Genomic DNA, 17,611 nt, shown 5'->3' with positions numbered 1-17,611 from the left:
ACTAATAATGCACACAGGTCAAGATAGAGCCTTGTTATAAAACTTTGTTAAATAACATAACCATATACTGGGCACTACTCTAGGTATATTATATATGTTTTCATGTAATCTTCACGCTAGGGGTAGGCACCATTATTATCCTCATTTTACAGATGAGGCAAAGAGATTAACTTGCCCAAGGTACAGAGCTAGCAAGCAGTAGAATCAGGACTCAAGCCCAGCCAGTCTAGTTCCAGATTCTGTACTCATAACTACTGAGCTAAATTGTCACTGACAAGACCACAATATGTGCAGTCTCTCTCTCTCTGAGTGTGTGTGTGTGTGTGAATGTATATAAAAATACAACAAGGCTTAATCTTTCAGTGAAGGAAGAATACACAATGAAGGTGTTGGATTCTGTGTTTACAGGGACAGCTGCTTACGGGTATGTTTCACTATGTGCTTTGGAGCACGTTTAAACATTCTGTCACCAAGTGGAAGGGAGATGGTGAAGACACATTCAATGAGAGGTCATGGTTATCGTCTTTTACATACATGGTCCTGTTGGCTTCCTCTGAACACCTGTCTTCCTTCCTCTGAACACCTGTGTCTTGAGTGTCCTACTTTTCCCAGTTTCTCCTTCCTGCTCTCTATTTTGTATTTCCTCCATTCTTCCTCCTAAAATTCCAATTTGTTCGAGGAAAAGAGCCTCACAAAGCCAGCACATACTTAATTACTCAAACTCCCCTTTTTATATTAGTTGTTTGCTCATACTGACTGGCGAAAAATGAATTCATTAAGGCATTCATGCCAAAAATATTTGGTGTTTGCTCCTGTGTTGATTACACATTACCATGATATTGTCCTTGCCCCTGAAGGACTTGAAAACTGGGTGAGGAAATAAAAAGTGTGTAAAATGGTTAATGAAGCTGCTCTCTTTAACACTTGCTATTGATGATTTTAATCACCCTCAGATGTCAGTTGCATAGGAAGTGCAGCATGATAACTTGGCACAAGATAAACTCGATAGGGAAATGGAAAGGACAACACTCATTGATTGCCGGTACTCTGAGTAAGTGGCTGTTAGAATATGGGCTCGCTCCTCCTTTTCATTAAATGATCTTCGAGTTGTTTTTTTTTTTTTTTTTTAAATCTCTCCTTGGGCTCCTGATTGGAGCCAAAATGGTCAAAGTCAGTTTTCTGGACCTGAGAGAAATGTCCCTAGCTGACACCATCTCAAAGTGAGGGTGTCAAAGTTAAAGGGTGTGGGAGTTGAAGCGGAAAGATTGTAAAGATTGTGATGAGTCATGGAATCTCCCCTGGGTAGGGGAGGAAGTGGGGATGTGGGGAGTGGGAGCGTGGAAAGGTGGTGCCATAAATAGATTGATTAGAAGTCTGGAAGGGTCTTCCCTTCAGGGGATGTCCCTTCAACAAGAGATTGTACATTTATTTGGATAAAAAGCTAACTGTTTAGGAGCAGAGAAAACCTGATGATACTGAATAGCAATCCCTTTGGCTATCTTCTTTTGAAAAGGACAATGTTTTCTCCTTTTTGGGGGGACGTCTAGCTGTACCTAACAATATCATGTTCGTGTTTCACTTACAGGTGTCAGAGAGTAGACACTGTGTATCTAAATGCTGCAATCTTGCTTAACCCTCCGCGGAATATGAGAGCATTTTTCTCCAGCCTTTTTTCAAGGGAACATCTATATTCTAGACGTATTTGTTAGAGTGAAAGTCTTTGTTTTTCTGCCTAGTTTTGTCTTTGATGTATGAAAGTGTGGTGGCAAAATGAGAGGGGATGTGGACTAGGATAAATAAGTAGGAATAGGTATTACTGTAATTTTATGAAAGGAAAACTTCTATTATGAGAAATGCTGCTAGGCACGGATGTTTTAACGGGACTCAAAGTCTCCAGGACACTGCAAAAATTGGATCGTTTTTCAGGATGGAATAGTAAATTAGTAATTCTTGGAATGAATGAATGTGTCAGTGTCTTCCTTCTTTAAAAAAAATCAGATGAAAATCTCCTTATGACCTCATTTCCCCGAGCAACTTGCTACTCTGTTTGGGTTTTTGTTCTTTTGTTTTGTACTGGTTTTGCTTTTCTTTGTAGCAAAACTCAGAAGACCTGTCTTTAGTCTTCGTCTCCAGCGCCTCTGCTCCCTTCCTCTCCTGGATCCTCTTCAATCAGACTTTCCCTCTCGCCCCTCTACCAAACACTGCTTATCACTGACAACACTGGCCTTCATTGCTGCCTTCATTGGTCCTCATCTTACTTGACCCATCGGTAGCATTTGACACAGCCAATCGCTTCCACCCTATTGAAATGCTTTCCTCCCTTAGCTTCCAGGACACCACACTTTCCTGATTTTTCTTCTGTCTCGCCAGTTACTCCTTCTCAAGTTCGTTTCCTCCTTGACATCTAAATGTTGGAGTTCTCTAGGGGGCAGTTCTTAGTCTTTGTTCTTTACATACACCTCCACATCCACACTGCTCTTTTCTCCACTCCGTGGCTAGAGACGCTGACGTTACAAGTGATCTACCGGATTCCCCTGCCATCTGGCTTTCAAGTGGTTTTGGCCACTGGAAGGAGAAGGTAGAGACGGCTAGATGGGAGAAAAGGGAGATTGGAGTATTTACGTCCTTGGATCCCCCTCTGCTGGGCCAAATTGTGAAGAGGCTGTGTTCCTCTGCAGGCCACAGCTTCAGCTAGGCGCCCTTTTTTTTTTTTTAAAGATTTTATTTTTCCTTTTTCTCCCCAAAGCCCCCCGGTACATAGTTGCATATTCTTCGTTGTGGGTCCTTCTAGTTGTGGCATGTGGGACGCTGCCTCAGCGTGGTTTGATGAGCAGTGCCATGTCCGCGCCCAGGATTCGAACCAAGGAAACACTGGGCCGTCTGCAGCAGAGCGCGCGAACTTAACCACTCGGCCATGGGGCCAGCCCCCTAGGCGCCCTTTTATAGCTGTAACTACGGCTACGGCTCTCTCTGGACTTTGTGTCTGCTCTCTCTTATTGACTTTCACTTAGAAAATTCCAAGGGTTTTAGGAGCTCTGCGCCAGGAACAAGGGATGAAGACCAAATATATATTTCTTATTATAAATCACAACATGATGTTAACATATCTAAAAGTGAGCTAGTTTTCAAAATACAGTTGTTGGTTGTTTGTCCTCAGATTCGAGAGCTGGAACCTCTTCTTTGTCACCATGACCATCCACCTCAGCTGGACATCATCCTGCAGTGCCTTGAAATCTAATTTTAACCTTGAGGACATCCAGCACAGCAAAAGCCAGGACACTTACAGCTCTTCCGAATATGCCACTGACTTTCTGAGTGTGGCTTTCAACAGGAACTTCAACCAGCAGGTGGGGCCTGTCTCAGTGACATGGAAATAGCAAGGAAAGAGTCTCTTTATGACTGTTTAATTCTTGATTATAAGGTTGACCACCAAAATAATTGCCGTAGTTTCAGAAAGTACATTACAGCCACTGGAGTTCGATTGCTGTGAGGACAAGATAGGACGCCAAGTGTTGCCAGTTGGCATGAAGGAAGATTTTAGAGCTGTGAATATGAGTTCATGGTTCTCTACTTCTGTGGAGCTCCTTCTCATGCATTCTGAAGCTCTCTGGGATATCTCATTTATCTAATGAATGATAACAAAGCAATAGCCATCTGCTATGGCACTGTACTGGGCTCTTTACGTGTATTATCTCATAGGCTTGTGAGGCAGCTATGATATCGCCATATTCCAGAGGAAGGTGACTAGGGTACAGAGAGGACAGTGCCCACCTCAGGTCACATTTTGGGGTCTGAGGTATAAATGAATCCCTACTACACTGTCCCTTTCAGGTCATGCACTATTTGAGCAACATATATACAGGGATTACCAGATTAGCTTTATTTCTGGCAAAACTGGACCTGCGGCTAAAATTAGATTTTTCTTAGTCCCTTTTCTGTGAATTAACGTTACCCTGCATGGATGGATGACTTCAACCTTCCCTCTGGTGGCAGAGTCTGCTCTACTGAATGGAGGCGGGAAAGAGAAGAGGATTAGACGCTGCTTGTGGGAAGCCAGCTCTGAAAGAGCCGAGCCACACACGCTCATTCCTTTTGCTTAATCTCAACTGTAAGTCACCCCTTTTTCCATGGGGGGTCAGCAAGAGATGTCAGGAGGCATGGAAGCTTCTGAGCAATGTCATGGAGCCACATGTCATGGAGCCTTTGGAAACTTCGGCTGTGTACATGTGAGAGAAAAGAGTGACAAAAGCAATAATGTAATATTATAAAAATAGTTTTGACTTCATAGACCCCCTGAGTGAGTTTCCCAGATCACACTTTAAGAACCATTGTTCTGGGGGCTGTCCCCGTGGCCGAGTGGTTAAGTTCGCGCGCTCCACTGCCAGCGGCCCAGTGTTTCGTTGGTTCGAATCCTGGGCGCGGACATGGCACTGCTCATCAAACCACACTGAGGCAGCGTCCCACATGCCACAACTAGAAGGATCCACAACAAAGAATATACAACTATGTACTGGGGGGCTTTGGGGAGAAAAAGGAAAAAAATAAAGTGTTTAAAAAAAAAAAAGAACCATTGTTCTAATGCCAACTACTGCTTTTTTGTGTTTCCTCTAGGTTCATCAGGTAAACTTTTGCTCCCAGAAAGCTCTGAAAGGGCTCAGAGCAGTTCATTATAAAATTAACTCTAAAGTCACACTATACCCAAAATAAAAGTTCACTCTCCATTCTCTTTTCTAGTTCTCTAATTATCTGTTCCGTTGTTCAATATAGCTCTCTGGAGATTAAGCAATGAGCTTAAATGACAACAGAAATACACAGTATGAGTATTATACAAAATCTCTAAATTTGAACTGTATGCATATCATCCCATTTTTAAATTTCCAGGGAAACATTGAAGTCCAAAGATTAAACCTCCTTTCTCTTATAAGTTATAGTCACAATCTGTCCAAGTCCTCAAATCTCCCTTCTCCATTTTCTTTGTCTGTCCATGTTAGCCATCTCACTCAGATGTTTAGGGTGAGTAGGGCTCTCTCCAGCATCCGTAACCTGGGTTGCCTCTTACTGGAATAAGCAATGTTCCCTTAGAACTCTGTGGTTGAGTTAATCCAATCCTGCTCTTTCCTGGTCCTCTGGTTAAGGATCTATAGTGTGAATAGGAGTTCTACCCTCATACTCCAGCTACCCAGACTTCAACCTATGGAAGGAATCTCCCATCACGAGGCTCACTGAGGCACATGGACCATATTTGGAAGAAAAATGCATCTAAGCATATTTTTTGTCAGAGAGTAGCATTTGAAGCATTTCTTCTTGCAAATTTAAAACATTTATAATAATGGCCAATCACCAGGCCTTTGCTTTAAATTCCCTTTTTTTCTTCTGTGCCTATGTAAAACTTTTTCCTTTCCTTTTCCCCTTAAGTGCTGTGTCCCCAGCTACATTGCTACACCAGGCCCCGTCTGGTGACACATTTGTGGCAGGTGTGTCCCAGGCCCACAGCTCATAGCCTGGCCTTCTCTACATCCTGAACTCTTGCTCTTTCTGTAGATTTCTCCATCCCAACAAGGTTAAGACATTTTTAGCCGGATGCCGCTATGGCCTCTTGCTCTGGAATTTCTTTAGACCTGTGAAAACATAATCCTGGGGAGAGTCTCCCCTTGTCATAGATTTATCTCAGCTAGAGAATTTTCCTCTGAATTGCTATTAGTGCTTCCAGAGTCTGGCTTCAGGGGACCCAGCGAAGGCCAACTCTTGTCTGCCGTGCATTCCCTAGACTTTACCCTTTCTCATTGTTTGCATGTTGGAAGCTTTGAATAATTTATGCTAGTAGGTTTATACTTCCTCTGAGGGTTTACTGCTCCTGGGCAGCTCTGCTGAGCTTTTAAAATTTTAGCCTGTTTCCCAATTTTGTCCCTTTCCTTCTCTACCACATGTAGAACTAACACTATTTGTTAGGATCTCAGTATCTTATTTCATCTTTTTCTTCTGTTTGCTTTCAGGCGCAAATATTTGTTTTCTTAACATGCTTCTCTAGATTTTATCTTATGGGGTCCCTTCTAGTAAGAGATATAAAAGCAATGAGGAGTGGATCTGCCAGAAGCCACCACCTGTTCGAACTAATCACTCCACCTTCATATCTCCGAGTTGGATCTTTCCAGCATCTCACCAGTCCTGGACCAGTCTGTTAGCTTCCATGCCTCCTCTTTAGTTCCATCCTCCTTGTACTTTCCTAAGCATGTTCCTTCAAGGTACATGCTGTAGTGACATCCCCATGTTCATTACTGTAACCTTAAAATTTGCTTATTAATGCTTTAATTTTTTTATGCTGATCTTTCTTTCAGATCTATCTCCATCTTATGTAATCATCTAGCGCTGAGGTTCCTCAGTCTTTGAGGGATAGTTCTCCTAAAAGCACACACGGTAGACTCTCTGTAGCTTGAAGGATGGTGTGTGTGTGGGGACGGGTGACTGCAGTGTCCCTCTCTTCCTCTGGTCAGTTTCTTTGATTCCAGTCACCTGTGCTTAGCCTGTAAAAACTGAGATAGTGCTGGGTGAGGTCAGAAAATATTATCCATTCTCTGTTCTTGAGGGGATCTTGGGTTTTACTTAAGCCATGATTGCCAAGAGAGGTTTGAGACTGTTTTCCATAAAGGCGGAATAAGTTAATGAGAGAATATTCCTTTCGGAAGAATCTGTGACTTTCTTCATCAGAGAAGACCTGGGAAAGAACTCTATCAGAAAATTCCTGGGGCCGGCCCTCTGGCCGATTGGTTAAGTTTGCACACTCTCCTTTGGTGGCCCAGGGTGTCTACAGCTCAGATCCTGGAGGCGGACCCAGCACCGCTCATCAAGCCATGATGAGGTGGTGTCTCATATAGCTGAACCAGAAGGACCTACAACTAGAATATACAACTAAGTACTGGGGGGCTTTGGGGAGGAGAAGAAAAAAAAAAGAAAATTCCTTTCAAAGGACTATGCTATTGGTATTTGTTGGATTTCATAGAAGCAAAATAACAGATTTCAATAGCTCACATACGTCTTATAGAAAGTCTCAGAATTACCTGCCTTCTTTTTTCTGAATTAAACTTATGGTGGTATTATAATGAGGAGCCCATGAAGCTATGACTTCCTGCCAAGTTATTTTTCATCTAATATTGATTTATGTGTTGGAGGCTCTGAGTTTTAGTTCAGAGATTTCCCCAGCTAGGGACTTAGTGTTAGTTCTAAAAATAAGATAGAAACACAGCTCTCTCAGCTCTTCTAAGCTCTCTTTGAGATAGAACTCATTACTCTTTTAGGGGGAAGTTCTGGGTCAATGTTTATAAAATGCTTAGAACAGTATCTGGCATAGATAGCTACTGCTGTATTAGAGTTTATTAACATAAATAAACAATACGTAAATAATGAGTTGCCAAAGGTCCTGATGTTGAGCCTAAGATTATTCACCTGACCTTCTCCAGAGGATGCTGTGAGCATCTTATTTAACCACAAAGGAACTGGATAGGAAATCTGCTTTAGGACTAACAGACTTTTGTACTGCTGACTGGGGGAAGGAAGACAGTAAGCTTCTTTTATTTTGGGCACAGGCCAAACATGGACTATCTCACTGACATTGGTATTTTCAATTCTTTACTTAAATGAATAAAATTAAGATTAAAAAAATTTATTAAAAATAATTATTATACGATTATATGTGATAATTATCACTATATAGCATAATTATTATAATAATTATCTACCATATAATTATTAAATTATACAACATATTATTATACTAATTGTTATTAAAAATCAATTAAAAATAAGATTTAAATCAATTAAAATTAAGATTACAAATGATAAATATGTTTAAAAATAAATTATCGATAATTAAGATAAATCACCCAAAATTAAACTAGATAAAATAGTGGAGCAATTCTGCTGTGGATAACAAATCACTAAAGATCAAGCTAGGACTTTATATGGAACAAAATAGCGAAAAGCCAACATAAGTCCGCATAGACTGAGATTTTCATTATTGGGGCAGAATTTACTAGAGTGATGGGACCCAGACTATGTGTATCATTTGGAGGCTTCTCTGGTGCTGAAAGCGCCCATCTCAAGCTACAGCTGATGGCTATTACATCTCAGGGAACACTGCCCCACCTCCAACTATTCTTAGGTAAAGGTACAAGATAGCTATGAATGTTTTTATACTATGAGTTTCTGGGGAGTAGAGGCTTTCTTTTATATTCCAGGCTCCTTTCACAGAGTGGGCACATGGTGCATGGTTATTAATCTAAAGAGCTCTCCAGTTTCGAGGAAAATTAGGAGAATATTTGCTTAGGATGGTATCTTGCAGATGATGGCAATTTAGTACATGTCTGATGACTCAAGATCCACCTCTCTCTGTGTCCTCAGGGCCTCTTTTCCAATGTGGTGTGTCCAGGGGCGGTGATGACCAGCCTGATATCTGGAATTCTGCCTCCTTTCTTCTAGATGCTGCTCATGCCCGTCACACTGTTGGTGAGTAAGAAATATGTCTTAATTATAAAAATACATTCACTTTGCATTGTAGAAGATGAATTTCAGGTTTGGGAAATGAAAATAGCAGATGTCTATGTAAATGGAAAGTTTTTTGAAATTTATTAGTTTTTCACTTTGACTTTATTGTATCAATTCCAGAGGGTACAGCCTGGAAGCTTTTATTCGACAATCTTGTTCAGCCCACATGGTATTTTCGAGGCAGTATACCTCAGTGAGCACCACAAGGTGCAATGAAAGCATCTAGGCGCTTACATCTTACACAAGGTAGGCCTGCTTCCCTCAGGGCTGCTTGGCCCTGAGAAGCATGTAAATGCAGGAACCTGGGAACATCAACTGGGAAAGTATTTCCCAAGTGTATTCTGTAGGAATGTAGCTCTGCTGCAAGATGCTAGTTGTTAACAGGAAAGAATGGGAGGAGAGGAGAGGAGAGGGAAAGAAGAAGGAAGGAAGGAAGGAAGGAAGTCAGGAAGGAAGGAAGTCAGGAGGGTAGAAGGAAGACAGAAAGTAAGAAAAAAGAAAAGTTTCCATGCGAATATGTTTCTTTACTGTGGAACTTCTCAAGATCTTTGTATGCTGATACCTTGTTACCATTGCCCCTCACCCACCCTAGGATGGGGATAGAGGATGCAGCGTATCCCAAATGTACTTAAACACAGAGCTCTTCTTTGAGAGCATCTTGTGGTAAGAGTGCTCTATGAATACACTTTGAGAACTGTTGTCTATCCCTTAACAGAAACCAGAAGATGAAGGCTTCTCCATGTCTTTATTGTTGTTACGATGTTCCTCGTTTCTAAGCATCTAATGACGCTTAGAAAAAAGATTGGAAAGAAATGAGAATGTTGTCTCTGTAGGACTATGTATATTTTGTTAGCCCCCTGTAACATTTTTTGTACTTTCTAAAAATCTACAGTTAACATACATTATTCAACCATAAAATAATTAAATAAAACTTATGTCTTTATGATCCTGGCTAAAGTACAAAAATATTGCAAGTTGTTAATGAGTGACTTATCTTCCTTCCTTTGCTCAGCTCTGCCTTTTTGTGAATTCCTTCATGAAGACAGTTGACAAAGGAGCAGATGTGTTGGTAAGTGCTAGGGCCTCAGAATCCTTCTCAACATAGTCAGCCAAAAGCAGCTACTCTCAGGGCCCATGAGAAAGAAGCCTATTTGCCAAATCTTCCTTGTGTCACATGAGAAGGTCACAGTCTGTTGTACTTGCATGTTGATGTGTCTGCAGCCCACTGCCTCTCTGTGAGCAGCTCCAGGCCCTCATCTGGCACAAGGTAAGCGTTAGCTCTTCTCTTTGTATCTCCAGCACCTAGCCCAGGGGTTCCTACTAGGTATTTCATAAATATTATTGGGTTAAAACGAAGTAAAGGATTTAATAAAAGGGGAATTTGTGATCAGAGTGAGAAATCTTAAACTGATTTTCCTATAATGCTTTCTCTCTTTTTGAAAATCTCCAGGAACACTAATAAGCAAGCTATTGAGGGCACTCACTTTCTCCACGGGAGACAAGTCAAGATGCTCATGCTACAGCTGCCGGGGCTAGATAGAAAACACCATCCCTAGGAACCCCTCCCCCCTCACACACACACTGCAGGGACCTTAATTCTTGAAAAGGAAACACAATTTAAATAGAGAAACAATGAGAGTCAAACAAGACGTTCTGTCCTTGGGTTTGGAACTGTTGGTGCAGATGGCCAGTATTCTAGCAAAGCAGGAAGGGACATCAGCTGGGAAAGGCTTCGTGCATTAAATGGGACTTAAGTGGGGATAAAGGGATTCCAACATAATCTAAATTTGTAGTTGATGTGATCTTTCTCTGATTTCTTATGATTTGGGCAATAGGAGACTATCACCCAAGGCTTCCTTTTAATTCTAACATGATATTGGTTTGTTCATAGGTGAAGACGTGAAAAAAATGTATACATATGTGTGTATCACACAATATACACACTCAGATACACCTTGTTTCATCACTTCTAAAATTTATGTTTTCATATTTTAACTTCTTTGAAATTATGATGCATTTTACAGTCAGTAGCATGTCATAGTTTAATTGGCAGCATTTTTTTGCTAGTACCTAAAGTGTCGCATCTCATAAAATATGACATCCTGCATCAGAGGGAATATGGTAATGAATATTTATGTGTCTATTTACATGGATTTAAATGTACTTGCTTGTGCGTATGTATGTCTACCCTCACATCAGTGTTTGAGCTTGTATTAGAGATGTGGTTCGTGGTCCTGCTCAGTGATTTGGACAGGATGAGCTGCTTTCTGTCTAACCTGGGTTTGGATGTATCTGCTCTCCAACTCCTTTTGGCAAACAACACTAATAATAATTCTATTCCAATCGATGTCTATGAAAAGTATTGAATTAATTATGGTTGAGGGTTCTGTTTAGATCCATGTGTTAGCATTCCATTTTCAAGGTCCCAGGAGGTTAGGGATCCATAGCTTGCGTTGACACTGGGTGTGCCAGTTATACTCCATAGAGCTTGAGGGAAGGAGGCAGCTGTAATGGGATTTTTTTCCTTTAAATAATTGATGACAGTGCTCATCAGTTTGTCCCACTTCCTTCCTCTGGCTTGCTTTCTAGGTATAAGCAATCACTGGAGAAATGACAAATGGGAGAAAATGGGATTTGTCAGGTTGTTCAACGTTAGGTACTAGGTGAACGGGGCTGGAGCCTCCCTTGGCGTGGGGAGGTGAGAGTCCTGCATAGCCCCATTTCCTTTCCAGCTATGGCTGTTTTGCCAACAGCTTGAGTCTCCAAATCCACTCACCAAATGTCATAGCATTACGACAGGCCTTGGAAACTACTCTACAAATCCTCCAAAGTATGCTATTTTAACGTTGTTTAACGAAAACTTTGAGCAGCGAGGCCCCTGCCTTCTCTGCAGAACTTTCCAGCTCCTTCCTGGCCACTCTCTTTCTCTCTCTAAGCTCCAGCCACACCGCTCTTTTCTCAGGACCCCCAAGCCCTCACGCTTCTTCTTGCTTAAGGGCCTGTGCTCAGCTTCATCTTCCTTCCAGGAACTCTCTGCCTCACCCCCTTTCACCTTGCTGCCTTCTCCTTACCCATCAGGTCTCAGCTTAACCAGCGGGCCCTTGCAGAAGCCTGCCTTCTCTCTACAGACTAGGTCAGCCCCCTTGGTTTAGGCTTTCCTAGCACCTTTACTTCTTTCTAACACTCATCATAATTGTGATTGAAAATTAATTGAGTAATTACGTTCTTATTGTTTGACTTCCCTGCTGGAGTAAATGGTCCAAGGGGGAGGGTTATATATGCATGTTTTCTGTGTTCCCAACATCTATGATAGGAACTTTAGATACTAGAGTAGACAATAAACACGCGTTGAACGAATTGCCAAATAAAGAACTCGGATGAACTGAAAGTAGTTTTCCGTGAAGAGATTAACTACTTTTTAAGTCATCCTAAGGCCACTCTCCCTTTGACCATTACGAGCTATAACAGTTTGTCATAAACACTGTTGTTTTGAAGACACTAAGGATGCAGCACAGAGACAAAGTCTTCTTAGACTCAGAACAGCAAAAAAAAGTTCGATGATAAGAAAACTCATTGTTAACCTACAAAAACAGTGTATTTTATCTTGGTCACGTTCAAGGCTTACTTCAGTTAAGCGTCCTCATTTTTTGGCGCTTTTAAGAGTATATGATGAGGTCATCGAGGGGAAGTTGGGAGGAGAGAGAGAGTGGTGTGTTTTTCTGACAAACACCAGTCTATGCGATGTCTTTGCTGGCTTGGATTCACAGGCAGAAACAAACAGCCTGGCAGCTGGCTGTCCACGCGCTCATCATGCCTTGTTTTTTGTTCTCTGTAATAAAAGGACAGCACGTATCACATAATGGTACTCACTAGAGATATATGTTGGATTAATGAATGAATGAATGAATGAATGGATGAATGAATTCTCAAGCACTAGGACATTGGATGTTTTATCCCGTAGCTGGCAACCACCACATTGCAAATATTATCTTAACTGTGTATTGGAAAAGTCAGGCCCCCTAATTACATTAAAACTGATAAAATAACAAGGAGAGAAAATGAGGAAGAGAGAGATTGATTCTTGGGAGAAAGAGAACGATTTGATTAAAGCCACAGCATGGATGAGGTCTCAAAACTCCAGGCAGGGAGTACCTCCTGACAATGAGGGCGAAGTTTTGTGTCCTTTGTGTGTCCTGTGCCTCAGACACATTATGATATATTGCTCTCAATCTTTTCTTGTTGACAATCTCTATTGGACTCCTAGTCACTAACTAATTCTCTTGCCTCAAAATTTTCTCTCATTCTTAATCTTTGCCTGGAAGATCAAGAGGAGAACTAACACAATTTTCCCCACTCCTAATTTACTTTCTATGATTCCCGTCAAGACGGCATCTTATGCACAAGCTTATTCAGCAGCTCCAAGTTAGCTTAGCCTCCAGCAGTCTTCAGATTTTTGGTTGCCTCAGCTTTCCCAGGGTGAGCTGAGGACGATGCTCCTCATGTGTTCCCAGTCCTGGGAAATGGCATCATGTTTCTTGCAGATGTCCAAGCCAGGAACCTGAGCCCATCTCAGAATGCCATCGCACCTTCTCCCTTCAGACCTACTCAGTGACCAGGTCCTCATTTGCCTCTGAGACATTTTTCAAATCTACTCCTCCTCTTTATCTCCATTATCCTCCCTCAGTTAGTCCCTCAACCTCTCTCATATTGACCATGCCTCCGGTTTTATCCCGATTCTGGTCCTGTCCCCATACACCCCTTCTCTCTATTGTGGCCAGAAGATATATCTAAAATGTGAATGCGGCTACAAACTTTCTTTCCTTAAAAGCCCTGAAGTAGCCAGACCCAGACAAAGCCCAAACTCCTTAGCATGGCATGTCAGTAGATCTGTTCATTTTATGCCTGTTGTACCAGCTTATTTATTAGTAACATTCCTTTTCACTCTCAGAAGTGTTCCAATTTGGATGGTAAATTATATAGTCACCCTGAATATAAAGCCTTTTATGAAAATCTGACTTCTACCTACTTCTCCAGCTCTATCTTCTGCTCATCACTTCCTGTGCTTCCTCCTTAGCCTGGAGCAAGATGACTGTAGCAGTTCAGAGAATCACAGACAGATGTGACAGTGTGTAACGGATGAAGGCAATTATTTTCTCTCCGTTGATTTCTTGGGAATGAGGATACCTCTCCAAGAAGCCCTCGGTTCACTTCTCAAGTCTAATTGTCAAGGACTGAGTCACATGCCCTTTCCTGAATGAGTTACTGGCAGGCAGAATAGAATTACTGTGATTGGTTTTGCTTGATCATTTGGGGGTGGAATAGATGTTAGGGAATAGACAACAATTGTGACTGCAAAATCAATCTTAATTGAATTTGTCTTCGAGTCTGTTTATCCCACTAGACAGCAAAATCCTTGAGATCGGGGCCTTGCTGGAGCCCCTAGCACAGTGCTTGACATTTGCCATTTTTGTCGTTATTGAACTTTCGGATGGAAGTAAGCAAGGTGGTATAATGTAGTGGGGAGAACAGGTGCTTTGGATCTAGAGAAACAGGCTTGATCCCAACACCCTACTTGGCACCTCTGTAGGATCCAGCTGGACTTCTGAAGTTCGCATCTCTAAACTTGAGATTTCTCATCTGTCAAATGAAGCAAAGATTACCTCCTGAGAGTGCATGTAACCTATATAAAGCGGCTGAACAGCCACAAATATTTCCCCACCCTCTTACCATTTCTGTCATTTTACCCTAAGAACTTTTTTGAGTAAGGCTGTTGCCACTTTTGTGTGTGTATGCGTGTGCATGTGGGAATACCTATAAGGAGAATATCCTCTAAGAAAAATGTCATTCCTTCTATTGCCATTTGGAATTTGTAAGATCTTTGCTGAATATTTGACCTATATGAGATAAAAAGCTTATCTTACTCTAGTTTTAATTCTAAGTCAGTGTTTCAGAAGTATGCTTAGTGAATTGATTTATGGGCTCTGAAGATGATTTATGGACACAGTTTCGTGGTCGTATCATTTAGGGGAATTCAACATGACATAATTCCCCCCTAGACATTCATCATAACCTAAGCATATTAAAGACTTAGAGAGGTTCCATGGTAGAGAAATTTGTTTTCATTGTTTAACTCAGGTTATCCCAAATTTATTTTAACCCAGAGTCCTTTTTTCCTATAGCACTTAGCAACATCTTTTGGAATACCCTTTGGGAAATTATATTAGTCTATTAAATAATATCCCAACTCTCAAGATCACTTGCTTGGACCTGCCATCTTTGCCACTAGGAGAGTCATTGGTTTACACAGAGTGAACAAACTTTCAACTCTAAACCAAAATCGTTGGTGGGAAATTCACAAAAACGAGTATTTTCACTTCCTGTTTGTTTTGAAGAAGTCATTTCACACCTCTGGACTGAAGTGAAACTGGATTCCTACAGTCTTTGTCAACTCTAATATCCTGTGGAAAAATTCCAAGATGGCTAGTATAGAAAAGATGAAGACGGTTATTTCTATGTTACTAAAAACAGGTTTGTTTATTTTTTAGTATATTTAGGATCAAATGATAATGTAGGAGTTAGCTGTAGAACTCTTCAACCTGGGGATTCTGATCACTCTGAACCAGATTTCAGGGAGTATATTCTCCTGAATGTGAATTATTTGCAATCTCTGGAGAGTTGGCTCCGAGAGTTGGAGAGATATGTATGGGTGAATGATTATTGCTTGTTTTCTATAATGAAGGACTGTCCTTTGGGAATCAGTTGTTACAAAAGGAGAAAAAGCTACTCCTCTTATTGCCGCTCAGATAATTCAGAAAGAGTCTTGATTTTAGAATTGAGGGCCCTGTTGTGTTTTTAATACAGGGACTTGTTTATATTTTGGTCATGACACCACTAGTCAGTGCTTCTGCTACAAGGACAAGGGGATTACGGAGCAGCAAACTTAGGTGTCAGCTTTTGTGTATATGAGAAGTCCCCATCGGTTTGGTAAGGGACAGAGTTAAGACTATGAGGTAACATGCCCTAACGTTCCCAGTAATTCCTAGAGGAGCCCTATCTTACTGGTCTCTTTCCAGCTGTAACTTTTAATTCTCTTCCTGCGTGTGTTAAATGCCTTCCTTTTTAATCCAAATTTTACTAATCTCATTTCCCTTTTACTTTAGGACCCAAGTTACATTTATTTATTTATTTATTTATTCTCATATCTAGATGGACCTGGATGAAGACTCCACTGAAAAATTTACCAAATTTGCTAGAACTTGAACGTATTAGGGCAACTATTCAAATCTAATATCTAAAATCGCGGATGAAGCTCTCTGAAACATGATCGCCTCCCACTGGCGTGCTGAGAGCCGCTGCATTGCTGGTGCGAGCATTGGTGGTGAGCCACCATCTGAGACCATGGGGCACCTTCCTTCTATAGCCATTTTTTGAGAAGACTGTTGTGTGTGAGTGTTTGTGTCCCCCCTAGGGAAAACAAGGGAAAAATTCTTTAAGAAAAATATTATTCAGACACAAATTCTCATACGTATTCTACAAAATTCTACCTGATCTTTTGTTTAATAAAATTAAAATAATTATTGGAATCACTAATTATTCCGCTCATACTGTCCTACTTGCTGAAGCTTAAGCTAAGAGGGAAATGGGCTGACAACTCCATGATGGCTCTGCTGGCACAGACATGTCCACTTTCTGTTGCTCTCTCCACCCCTGTAAAGACACATCAGTCACTTGGTTTAACAGTCTTAGCTTTTGTCCTTTACTTTTGAGTACATGGTCTATACCTTTTGTCTCATTTCTTTCGCCTCAATATGAACAAATAGTCCTCAACAAGAGTGTTCAAAATTTTCCAGTAGTAAATTGCATAATTGAATATCTTTATATACCACTTGCACATATTTTCTCATTATCACACACTTTTGAAATAGTATTTTATTAATAATAATTTTGAGTTGAGAGAGTCCATCCTAGTATTGGGTTTGATTCCAAACAACACGTGTGGAGTGTGTTTGGAGTCTTGGGATATATCCGTATGTGTTTTCCTTTTACCAGGAAGTTTTCTTCATTGTCCAGTTTCATGGTACAACTTGAATGGAATTAAAATTGAGCCATTTAAAATAACCGAACTAATTACAGGCATGTGCTGCGTAACGATGTTTTGATCAATGATGGACTGCATATACGATGGTGGCCCCAAAAGATTAGTACCACATAGCCTAGGTGTGTAGTAGGCTATACTATCTAGGTTTGTGTGAGTACACTCTATGATGTTTGCACAAGGACGAAATTGCCTAACACATTTCTCGGATCATATCCTGGTCGTTAAAAGACGCATGACTGTACATTAAATTTCATTGACATTTTCTGATTGATTGATGCCTACCATTAGTATACAGATTAGCAACACATTCACAACTGTGGTGGGAAGATGGGAAAATCATTCATATTACATCTAATTAGGTAAAACCTTTTTTCCTGTAAATCTTAAGTGGGCCACATCCCAAGCCACATGTGAGATGAGGACCAAATAATAAATACCTGTGCTCCTTACAGTAAATGTGTCCTAGCACGGCACCTCTCCATATACATTAGATTGAGAAATCTCAACTTGGTGAGGTGTACACATGGGATGGGTTTCTTTTGTCTCCCAATAACTACTACTAACTTTGCTTATCCCAGTCTGATGCAGTAACTTGCAGTCACTTCTGTTTTAAAAGTTTCATTTCTGGTAGATGGTCTTTCAGCCACACTTGGGTATTATTAATTATCATCCTTGTCAGATTGAAAGTCCTCTTTCTCTGTCCCAGCAGAGCTTGCCTCAAGTGGAAGAGCCGGGCCTGGCCTCCCCTCTCTCCCTCCTTCTACCTTCAATGTCCAAATGCCTGCCCAGGGGTGGGGATGGCGTGAAGGATGGAGTTGGCTCATGCAACAGTTCACACTCCTCTGGCTTCCCTTTTGTCTGCAGCTGCTGTCGTTGGTGACGTGGGGCTATTGACCTCTGCTTGGACTGGACCTAGGCTTCCATTGCCCCATGCTCTTGGTGTGGGGGCAAAGCACTCCCTCTGTCCTGTCTTCA

The 17,611-nt window shown here is 41.2% G+C and overlaps 2 long non-coding RNA genes across 2 annotated transcripts in view; one reads left to right on the top strand and one right to left on the bottom strand.

The window, feature by feature from the left end:
- The first annotated feature begins 3,157 nt into the window (after window positions 1-3,157).
- The window catches only part of LOC138924047 (uncharacterized), a 75,395-nt gene continuing 60,941 nt past the window's right edge, over window positions 3,158-17,611 (top strand). The window contains exons 1-4 of the long non-coding RNA XR_011438607.1: window positions 3,158-3,347; window positions 8,395-8,499; window positions 8,659-8,784; window positions 9,551-9,607. This is a non-coding gene — a long non-coding RNA (uncharacterized lncRNA). The remainder of the gene's footprint in view (window positions 3,348-8,394; window positions 8,500-8,658; window positions 8,785-9,550; window positions 9,608-17,611) is intronic.
- On the bottom strand, window positions 7,609-12,367 carry LOC138924048 (uncharacterized). The gene is made up of 2 exons (XR_011438608.1): window positions 12,164-12,367; window positions 7,609-8,493 (listed from the first exon to the last, which is right to left on the bottom strand). It is a non-coding gene; the product is annotated as an uncharacterized lncRNA (long non-coding RNA).

The sequence above is a fragment of the Equus caballus genome, chromosome 5 (assembly GCF_041296265.1).
Source record: "Equus caballus isolate H_3958 breed thoroughbred chromosome 5, TB-T2T, whole genome shotgun sequence".
Taxonomy (NCBI): domain Eukaryota; kingdom Metazoa; phylum Chordata; class Mammalia; order Perissodactyla; family Equidae; genus Equus; species Equus caballus.
This window is presented reverse-complemented; position numbering and strand designations above follow the sequence as displayed.